We start from the raw sequence: 11,063 nt of genomic DNA, 5'->3' as shown, positions 1-11,063 counted from the left end.
TTCCCTCTCTCTCCCCATGACCTCAAAAATTCTTTAATTCTTTGTGATGTAATCTATTACTATCAATATTCTTTTTGATGCTCAAATTGCCCCAAATTTGTCCAATAGGAGTCCTTTCAGAAGGCTTCTGTGTCCTTTTGATTTGGTCCTATCAGCTTTTAAGCACTTACTTGCTTTCTTACACAAGGTATTCCAGACTCAACTTGTACTTCCCCTGCTGAAGATCTGTAATCAGTCATTTCTTTAAGGGAATCTTACTCTTTTTAGTTAGAAATAATATTTAAAAGTTGACTTTATACTTTAAAAATGATTGTTATTTTAAAAAATTAAAATGACTATTATTATATACCTTAGTTTAGTTCAGCGCTTTATTTGTTGGTCATTTAGGCTATTCCCATTCTCCTCCCTTCTAAATAACTCTGTAAACAGACATCTTTATTCAGATAACTTTTCCAAGTTTAGGATTATTTGCTTTGGCAGGATCCCTAAAAGTAGAATTATTAGAGCAAAGAGTATACTTTGTTTTCCTGACTCTTGAAACACATTATCCAGTTGCTCTCATAGAAGGTCTTAAAAATCAACAATGACTTCTAAGTGTCAAACCCAAAGATTTTGTCTCATTCCTCTTTCTCCTTTGCAGCATCTGAGTTTGCTGACCTCTCTGTGCTCGAAATCTTCTCCCAAATTTTTCTTTAAATGACACTGTTCTGGTTCTCTTCCTTTCTCTCAGGCCACATCCTCTCTTTCCCCTTTAACCTCTTAAATTTGTGCACATCCCAAGGCCTAGTCCTTAGCCCTCACTTTTCTTACTGACTACACTCTGGGTGTCATCACTTCTGTTTGTGCCTGACTTTAGATGCTCATTCTGTCCTGAACTCTGCTTCCTTCTGGGTTGTGCCTTCTTCTAAGTCTGGTCCTTGTCCTGCCTTGGGCCCATCTCTGTCCACAACCTTGTGAGGACTAACATATCCTAGTACACTCACATATGCACTCTGTTCTTTGAGATTCTGGATGTAAATGAGGTTCATTTGGGCCAAGTTTTCTATTTGTCTGATATGAAAATAACATGATTCTGTGTTGAAAGAATACAACCTAATTTACAACCAAAAAGCAAATTAGGCCACTTCACTCATTTAAAAACTCCATTAGAAACCTCAGTTCAAATATTTATGGAGAAGATGTATGCTTGGAACACAAACATAGTAAGATTTGGTTCTGCCTTCAATGAACTTGAATTTTCTAACTACACTGGCTTGTGACTTAGGTTGGATCCTGACAATAAGATTGGGGAGAGATGGAAGTAGAGAGCCTTCAAATGGATCCCTTTTCCCACTTCTAAACCCAGGATGCTTCCCTGCCCTTCCAACCTAAAATCAAAATAGGGCTGCTTCCTTAGAGAGCCCAGGCTCTCATCCAAAGGTTTCTATGGACACAGTAGTGAACCACTTTCCCCTCTCTTACCATCCCAAACATCTCCCACCTTCCCCAGCCAGGATGGAGGCCTGGGGAGAAAAAGGACAGGATCTGAGTGAGTAGAGATTCCCTCCAGGTATGTGTACTGTTCTTCCCTGTAATTGGAGATCGCCTATCAGTGCAAATCTATCACCTCAAGTTTTGACTCTGAGGGTGAGAGAGAGGAAGAGAAGAGGTCATTTGTATTTTGCAAGAAGAGCGGGAATATATTTGCATACATATAAGTGTTTATACAAGGACTGTCATAGAAAGATACACTGGAAACTGGCAATAATTGGTGGACAGAGTGAAGAATGAGGAGACTTACTTTTCACTGGACTTGTGCACATGCACTCTCTATTTGAAAAAGAACAACCCAAATTTTAAAAAGTGCATGAAAAGGAAAAAAAAATCGCAAAGTCACAGAGGCACTGTTTTGCTGGTGTAGGAGAATGATTTGGACACCGATTTTCAAACTGATCTGAAGCCGAAGCGTTAAATCAGAATTACTGGGGGTGGCGACGTTAGAGGTGGCTCAATATTCAGGGGAGGTGCAGTGGCTTATTTTTTAAAAAGCAATTTATGATATATACAAAACAGATCGAGTGGGTAAAGAAAAGAAAGAGAATTAAAAGTTTAAGCCCCTTGCCGTGTCATTGTTCCACAATGCCGTGACTCGGATTCGAACCGAGGTTGCTGCGGCCACAACGCAGAGTACTAACCACTATACGATCACGGCGAGCTACCGGAGCCTTGGGACGCACGACTTTCGATTATCCCTTTCAATAGTTATAGGCCTTCCCAGTCTGCACGTCACTAAAAGCCCCGCCTATGGGGCGGGATTTCAGCTTAAGGCCTGTCTGAGAACTCGCAGTTCATTGAGCTCACGGCAGTTGCTAGGGTTCTGTCCTGTTCTGGTCCTTCAGTCGCGGGAGATGGTGACGATGCAGTGGGAAGGGTGGGTTCCATGTGAGATGAGGGGACCATTTGGGCATCCACATTCGGGACTGGTCGGATATCAGAGCGTTCACAAGCTGTGTAACTCCCATTCCCTGGGGGACGCCGACTTCTGTGCTCGGGAGACCCTTCCAATGATCGTGGGCCTGCAGGGCGCTCCTCAGGGGTTCTCTTCCCTGCTGATTCCCCCAGGAGTGACCCAACGCCTCCTCTGCGGAGGATGTGGACGCCCCACAACCCGGCTGGCCACGTAGCATGGACTCAACGCATCTTACCCTCCCGTTCTCCTTCCCTCAACACCCACTGCCTTGCAGCTTCTTCTACTTCCCCGACGGCGCTGATTCCTCACTCCCGCAATCTTCTGCGGGACCTGGTATCCACCTCTGTTGTGCCCCTGGGCGGCAGCAGGATTTAGGCAGGGTTTTTCTTGTGCTCCCGCCCCCACCGCGCCTAGAACCGGGCGGAGTCCACAGTAGGAAGTGGCTTTCTGCTAAACCAAGAACTTGCTACTGGTTCTAAAAAGTGAATCCACAATGACTACCCGTCTCTCCAGTGTCTGCTCTAATCACCTCCCCACACCCTACAGAATCGCCAGAAGGATCTTGCTAAACACGAGTTGAATCATTTGACCGCACCACCTCTCACTCCCACCCTCCAAGAAATTAGTCTACCCATTCAGAGAGAAAATTTGCAAAGAGGAATTACGATAGCAATTTAAGCCTTTGCACAGGAGATTATCTTGGCTGATTGACAAATTTCCTTTCTGCCTTCAAGAGCTACTTCAAAGGACAACTGTTTTGCGAGGCCTTCTCTTCCTACTATTGGGAGTCCGTTTCCAGTGCTGCCATGGGAATTTGTACACGTCTGTTGTAACACAGCCTTGTGAGTGCTTTGTGGTTTGTCCCCAAGAACGATAACGCACATAGATCTGGAGTAACTGGAAGCCTATTTTTGTCAGATATCCAGTTTAGCCAGAGATGGCGAAAACGCCATTTCCCGCTGTCGTAAGGGAATTGAGATCTATTTTCCAGAAGGTCGTTAAAAACTCGAGAGAAAAGCAAAAGGCAAATCCCCTGCCGTGTCATTGCTTCACGCAATGCCGTGACTCGGATTCGAACCGAGGTTGCTGCGGCCACAACGCAGAGTACTAACCACTATACGATCACGGCGAGCTACTGGGGACCTGACGCACTAAGTCCTCTCCTGAAGTCTTCTGTGTTAAAAGCCCCGCCCCTTAACACATCTGATTTGTCCTTGCTCCCGCCCATCTCCAACCTGGCTTTTCCGAGTGTACGCAGGCGCACTTCCTTGCTTTCGTCTGCGGGCTGGATCCCGCCGCTTCGCATGGAAGGAAGCTGCGCTCGGGTTTTCACTTCCTTGCGTCTCAAAGGAAGTTGTGCGGGTGGGTCGGAACCGATTTTCTTGTAGAATTTAAGAGACAGCCCCATTCTAAACCAGAGTCTGTTCAGATAGCGTGAGCGGTGTGTGTGAGAGGGCCACCTTTTGGGCAACTCCGGGGCCTCACGTTCGCACTGCCCACGTAGGCTTGGCCTCATTGGAGTCCTTTCGCTTGCAAAACTTTTTTACGGTTTGTGTGGACGACCAGCCGGGGAGTCCGCGGTGCTGGTCCTCTGCTTCAGGTCAGGGCGAGGGCCAGAAGGGCCTGGGTCACAATGGTCAATTTAGGAAGCTTGGAATGTCAGGCCTATAGACGAGTACAGCCCTCGGAAGGCCTGCTCCTGTGGCGTTCCGGTAGCTCGCCGTGATCGTATAGTGGTTAGTACTCTGCGTTGTGGCCGCAGCAACCTCGGTTCGAATCCGAGTCACGGCATTGTGGGGCAATGGCACGGCAAGGACGCTCTTTTAGGTTCCCGAAGCCGCATTCCTCTCCAGTTGTTCTCTACCTCTTATCATGACTTCAGCCATAGCCCAGATTCCAAAGTGGCAAAAAATAAACTCTGCGACTTGACTCCTCTTTGTAGTTCATCTGCCCACAGCTCAGCTGGCCTTCGTATTTCCTGTTATGTGCTTGTTTTACCGCAGGACGTCATTCTTTCTTCATTTAGCCCCTACCAAGGGTCAAATCATATATTGTGTTCTTTAAAAAGCCTCGCACTAGCTAGAACTTAAATACTTTGGAGTCTAAGGGTCATAAGAACAATGTGCAAACATTTATAAGGGTGAGAAGAGTGCGGAGTAGACAATACACTGTGACAAATGGAAAATATGGCGGCCCTGGAGGGGGCTCATTTCCAGAGTCACAATGATAGTGCCAATGAGGAGTTTGTGGCCTCCGTCTCCACAACCTCCTAGGTGACCGGGTGTTTCCTCCTTGAGGATTTTTTTCCTAATCTACCTCAGGTTTAAAGCAAATTTTGTTAGTTATTTTATGAGCACTTAAAAAATCCAAATTTAACAAATTAAGGTCTGTCATTTAGCATCAGGCAAAATGGAAGTTTTGGATTTGGCTCTGGGGTGGCTGACAGCAGCTGTATCATGTCAAGGAGGAAATGAGGTAGGACTTAGTGAGAAATGAGCCTCTCCAGCTGCTCCCAGGGGACTTGGGGGCTGGCAAAGCAAGCCAGGAAGCAAACCTGGGAGAGGTGGACATTGCAGTGAGGTTGTGCCCCCTTTACCGACAATTTATCAGCAAAGACTTACTGAATGGTGTGTAAGAGCAAGACACTATTGAGGGCTGTAATTTTCCCAGGTCTTCCCACTGCCAGTTTCTGAAATTTGATGAATTTAAAGCCACACAACAGGACAGCTCAGACCACAATAGAACAGAATGGAGGAAGGTGAGCCTGAGAAAGTGCCAGACTTAAGAATACATACATATACATACATATATATATATATATATATATATATATATATATATATTCACATACACACACACACATATAGTCAACATCATATAAAAAAACAGAACTGGCCAACAGAAATGTGATGAACTTTTTTCCTCTGACCATTTACCAAATAGCTACACTGAAGGTTTTTAAATCCGAGGGCTGGAATGAGGTGTCAGGTGGGAAGCAAGGAAAGTCTCCTGTTTTTTTCCTTGAGAAAGAGTGACAGGATTGGAAGGTGTTCTTCTGCACTTGCAACTGATGACCTTCCTGGCAGGTATATAGTTATCCTGGAGATGGATGAACCCAACTATCAAAATTTCATAATATCCTTTTCTGAAGTCACTTGATTCCCCTTGGTCTGATATCAGGCCTACAAAACAGACTTTTGATAATGATGTGACTGCCCATGTAGATCCATGTAGATGTTTTTGCAGGGAAGAGCATTGTTCTGAACAAGCTCAGTTGTTCTTTTTCCTTTCTTCTATATTTTTATTGATTTCAGAGAGGACGGGAAAGGGGGGGGGGGGGAGAGAGAGAGAGAGAGAGAGAGAGAGAGAGGGAGAGAGAGAGAGAGAGAGAAACATCAACGATGACAGAGAATCATTGATCAGCTGTTTCCTGCACGTTCCCTACTGGGGATTGAGCCCACAACCTGGGCATGTGCCCTGACTGGGAATGGAACTCCGTGACCTTTTGGTTCACAGGTTGACACTCAAAACTCTGGCAGAGCTGAGAACTAGGGACCCTGACCTTTGATGACCTCACCTGCTGCTCTGGAACGCCCTCTCTGAGCAGCCAGACAACACCCTCTTCCCCTTGACCTCTTGCTTTACTAGTAAATCATATTTTGCAGTTTCTGATTCTGGGAATTTGGTCCTTTCCTCCAAGTCCTTCCAACTCGAAGGTTAAGCTCTTCTTTAAGTCTCAGCACTAGAAAAGAGGCAGGGAAACCTTTAAGGGGCAAATCTTGACGAAGACAACTGTAATTTATAAGCATTCGCACATTATTCATCTGCACCTTAGTTTGAGAAGTGCTGCTCTCACATAAGGTAACTACCTGACTCCATTGGAGCCCTTTATTGTTCATCTTGTGAGTACTTGTGCTTACTAGAAGGGTCCTGCTCCAGTCTACTGGGCTTCATCGATGAGGGTGACATTGAGGTTATGAGAATGAGAAGATGGAGATCTGGGGGGAGTAATAGAGGGGTCCAAGTTTGGAGGCATCTAGGGAGGAGGCCGCAGCCCTAGACTTCCACTAGGAGGCGCTGCATTCCAGGAAGTGGATGTGGAATGCTGAGGCTGGAAGCTCTGTTCAGCACCCGTGGCTCACAGGTCCACAGTCCAGGGCCAAGAGGTGTGGGAGTTTTAGGGTCCCAAGAAGAACTCCCTGGCCTCCAAAATTTATTTATTCCACAAAGTTTAAGGAGCCAGGCACTATTCTAGGCACTGAGTAATTAATCCTGAACAAGACAAATCTACCTGCCTGACTTGCTCACTGATTCCTAAAAGCCCTTAACAGGGCACAGAAACCACATGGGTATTTCCTGACTTTGTTCCCAGTGAGGCAGCTGATCTCAGATCCTTCCCTGAAGACAGATTTTGACCAGGCCAGAGAGAGGGAGACAGGATGGAGAAAAGGGAAAAGAAAGAGGGCTTGGCTCCAAAGACTCTTTGCTGGCTTCCCATTTATCTGTGCTGTCCTTCTTCAGTACATGTCTCAGGCATGACCCCTCCTCTTTATGTCCCCATCTGACCCAGGTTGGACTCCATTTTCCTCTCCGACTCTCAAAAAGATGATGTGGACAGTGGTTTCCTTGGAAAGGATCGGATTGGGACTGCTTGTGGAGGTGGAAGAGAGAGGAGTGAAGCGAGGAGGTGGCAGCAACTACTCCATTCCATCTTTCTCACAGGCAGGTTCCACTCTTTCAGGCCACAGAATCAGCAGAACTTCCACCTGGAAACATTCTTGAGCAAGAAGCCTGTGGAGTGAATCATAGGTGGAGTTTATAGACTTCAAAGCTGGTGCCAGCCTGGTGGCCTTTCCCTATTATTAGTTATCTTAATTCATTTTAGTAGAATGCAGAATTACACTTATCCTCATTGCAACGCTACTTAAGAAGGCTTTTTCCTGAGAAGATATGAACTGAGGGCCTGAATCAGTTCCCTAACTGTTCAATGCCCCATTAGCACCCTCTGGGGCTTTAGAGGAGCCAGGAGGCAAGTTTGGTACCTACCACTGAAGGTTTGTGACTCTACTTGAGAAAATACCCAACTATCTGGATTCATATATAAGATTTCCACTTAACAGCAGTTGGACAAGTTACTTAACTTCTCTAATCCCCAGGTTTTGTAAAATACGGGCTTAACAAAGCAGTAACTACCTTATAGGGGGTTGGGAGGATTCAGTGAAATAACGCATGAAAGGCCCTTGGCTCAGAGTTTTGCACCAAGTAAGCTTTCCATAAAGGTTAACTATTATTATTAATAATAATTGGTGACCATTCTAGGACATGGTTTCAGTGAGCATTTTCTCCTTCTCCCTGTAGGCCTTTGTTAAAGTTTCATGAACCCATTTAGTGTTCTGACATAGAGAGAGCTTGACAAAACTTCATCAATGTCTAGGCTGGGCCCATGGTGCTTGGGCGCCAAGCTCAAGTGGGGCCTCCCTGGCAGGTGGCATTCACTTGCCATGGTATGGAATGTTTTCTTTTACAAAAATATGATTTCTCAGAGTGTCTTTCTTTGTCTAGCATTTCTTTATTCTGTAGCGTTCCCAAAAAATAATATCTAACACTTTTTAAGGGCTACTGTGTACTGTGGCACTTTTTAAAGGACAGGGATATTTGAAAGATTAATTTTTTAAAAAGCCTAGTTACCTCAAATGGGAAAATGTAGAATTTAGCAATATAATTATTAAAGAATAATATAAATTGATTTTAGAGAGAGAAAGAAACATTGATCCTACCCCGACCAGGGATGGGATGATGCTCCAACCAACTGAGCCATACCGGCCAGAGCATAGATATATCTTTATCTGAATATTACAGTCATGTGGCAAAAGGATTATTTGCCTGTTTATGGTCAAATTAACTTGCCTCGAATCCCCAATAATTTCTTATGGAATAAATAACTTATTCTATGCAATCTATGTAATTTATTATATGTAATAGATCTGAACAGTTATTTTCCTAAGGAAATGCACCTTATCATTCTGTGCATTGTGTTAATCACCAAGAGGTATTCTTTTGACAAAGAATTTAAACCTAGGGCATAGAGAAAAGGAGCACCCTCTAATTTCTCTTTATAAGAAAGTCAATGTTGCAGACATGATGTCCACTTCCCTTAAGGGAACAATGGCTCTTGACAAGGAGAAATGTGGTTTTGGCAAAGAACTTGCTGCTCCAAAATTTGTTAAAAAAAAACAACACCTTAATATTCTGTTTCAATTCCTACATCAAATATATGGGGAGATATTTATAAGGAAATCTGTAAACTGATGAGTGAAGTATCTTTGAGCCTTGTGTCAGTAATAAAATGAACTTCGTGCTTTCAAACGTATACATTTCACTTGGTTAGAAAGAAAGTCAAGTTTCTGAAAGGCCTCTCTTTAATGGTCAAAATTGTACAGACTAAAGCAAAATAAAAGCTGTACTACAGTAGTTGCTTATTGTTATGGGCTACATGTTTGTTTATCCCTCCCACGCAAATGTTGAAGCCTTAATCCTCACTGTGATGGTGTTTAGGGATGAGACCTTTGGATGGTATTTAAGTAATTAGGTTAGATGAGGTTATGAGAGTGGGGCCCTCCTTAGGTTAGATGAGGTCATGAGAGTGGGGTTAACCCCCTTATAAGAAGAAACACCAGAGAGCTCGATTGTTCTCTCTGCCATGTGGGGACACAGCAAGAAGGAGGCCATCTGCAAGCCAGGAAGAGAGCTCTCGCCAGAATCCAGCCATGCTGTACTCTGATGTTGAACTTCTAGCCTACAGAACCGCGAGCAATAAATTTAAATTTCTGTTGTTTAAGCCACTCACTCTATTGCATTTTGTTATGACAGCCCAAGCCAACTAACACACCAATAAACTTTCCAGACCATGTTTCTCTTTCATTGACAGATTTCTTCACATGGACTAGTATTTGTGTTGAAACCATCCAATGACCTGGCTGCCCCTGGTACTTGGCTCTGAAGTCACCTCTTGGACATGAGAACCGATTTAGCTCCACCACTTTGGATCCCAGGCCTTGTACCTTAAACATGGCCTAGGGCTTGCTATCTGGCTGTCTCATCCAAAGCCTAAGCCCAGCCCAGCCCCTGCTTCCACTCTTCAGGGTTACCCCAGGTGAAGGGTCAGATATCAGTCATGTGTCAGGAACCATCAAAGGTACAATAAAACATAAGGAACATGGCAGGGTAGAACAAACATTGAACCTAAATTTTGAGATAGAGAAAGAAGAGTGAGCCATAGAAGGGAGGAGAGAAAAGAGAATACTTGCCACACTATTTCAGAGGGTTATTGCCAGGATCCAATGTGTCCATACACAGGAATGAGAAAAAAACACACCGTTTCAATTCAACACCTTGTCATAGTTGCTCCTCCAAGGAGCTTATAATATAGCTAAGGAAACATAACATAAACCACATGATAACAATATATATGTGACTAAAGTGTTACTCACTTGGATGTTCCCAAAGTCCTCTGGACTGCTGAGACCTGCCCCCACCCTCCATCCTTTAATATTTAAATAAATTATCTCGAACCCCCCATCTTCTGTAGAATGAGATTAATCACTATCACTCCCAATATTTCTGAAAATTATTGGGGCCTCACTCCTTGTTGTCTTTGGTTCTGTTTGCATACTTTGTCTAAATTCTCTAACTTTGCTGAATGGGCTGTCCATGTAGATATATCACCTCACTGCCCCTGCTCCCTGGCAGCCTCCACACACAACCTGGCTTCCTGAATTCTCCAAGAATTACTGACATCAAGCTGTATGTGTAGCAGATTTTACTAAAGACTTGAGGGAAGGAAGGTGAAGTTGTAGCTCAGCACAGAAAATGTTAAATATCCTTTTCCTTAATTGTCCCTTGGCCATTGCCACCTCTGAAAAGACCTCACTGGCCTGCTGTTTACATGGAGCCCCTGTGACCAACATATTACTCCACTTTTTCCCCTCTCTCTTCTCCTGCCCTTTTCTACTTGCTCCTCCTAAGGTGCTCCAATCATTCCTGCTCTATTACTTATGTAAAACAAGATAGCCGCCACCTATTGAATGCTTACTTTGTACCAGGCACGATGCTTAGCGCTGTACACTTCTCAAGTAACAGATAACCTCACTTTCCTTTGCTCCAGATATCTGGGCACATACCTAGGGGTTTCTATTTTTTCCACAAATAATTTTTACACAATTTCTGTGTGCTAGGGGCTTGGGTCTCTGCTCTAATGGAGCTTCATACCCAAAAAGCCAGTCAAGAAATTTGCTAAAACTAAAACAAAGCAAAACAAAACCCACAATTCTCAATGAGGCATTGTACTGCTACTTTTTATACAAACTTTTTCCCCCTCCAGAATACAATATGACAACATTTTGACAAACAGCATTAGAGAAAAATATAAAAGATGCCACATGAGTAGCTCAGGCTATAAAAGAAGACAGTGAGTTCATTGGAGGTTGAAATGGAGTCCAGCGGCATTCAGAAAAAGAAGTCAGCTGAGTTGGACATTAACGGATGGCATAATGAGAACAGGAAGAGGGGAGAGAGGCGTACCGCTGGGCCAGGATGAACAGCAGAGAGTTGTGAT

Source organism: Plecotus auritus, assembly GCF_963455305.1.
Source record: "Plecotus auritus genome assembly, chromosome: 1".
Lineage (NCBI taxonomy): Eukaryota > Metazoa > Chordata > Mammalia > Chiroptera > Vespertilionidae > Plecotus > Plecotus auritus.
Note: the sequence above shows the minus strand (reverse complement) of the source record.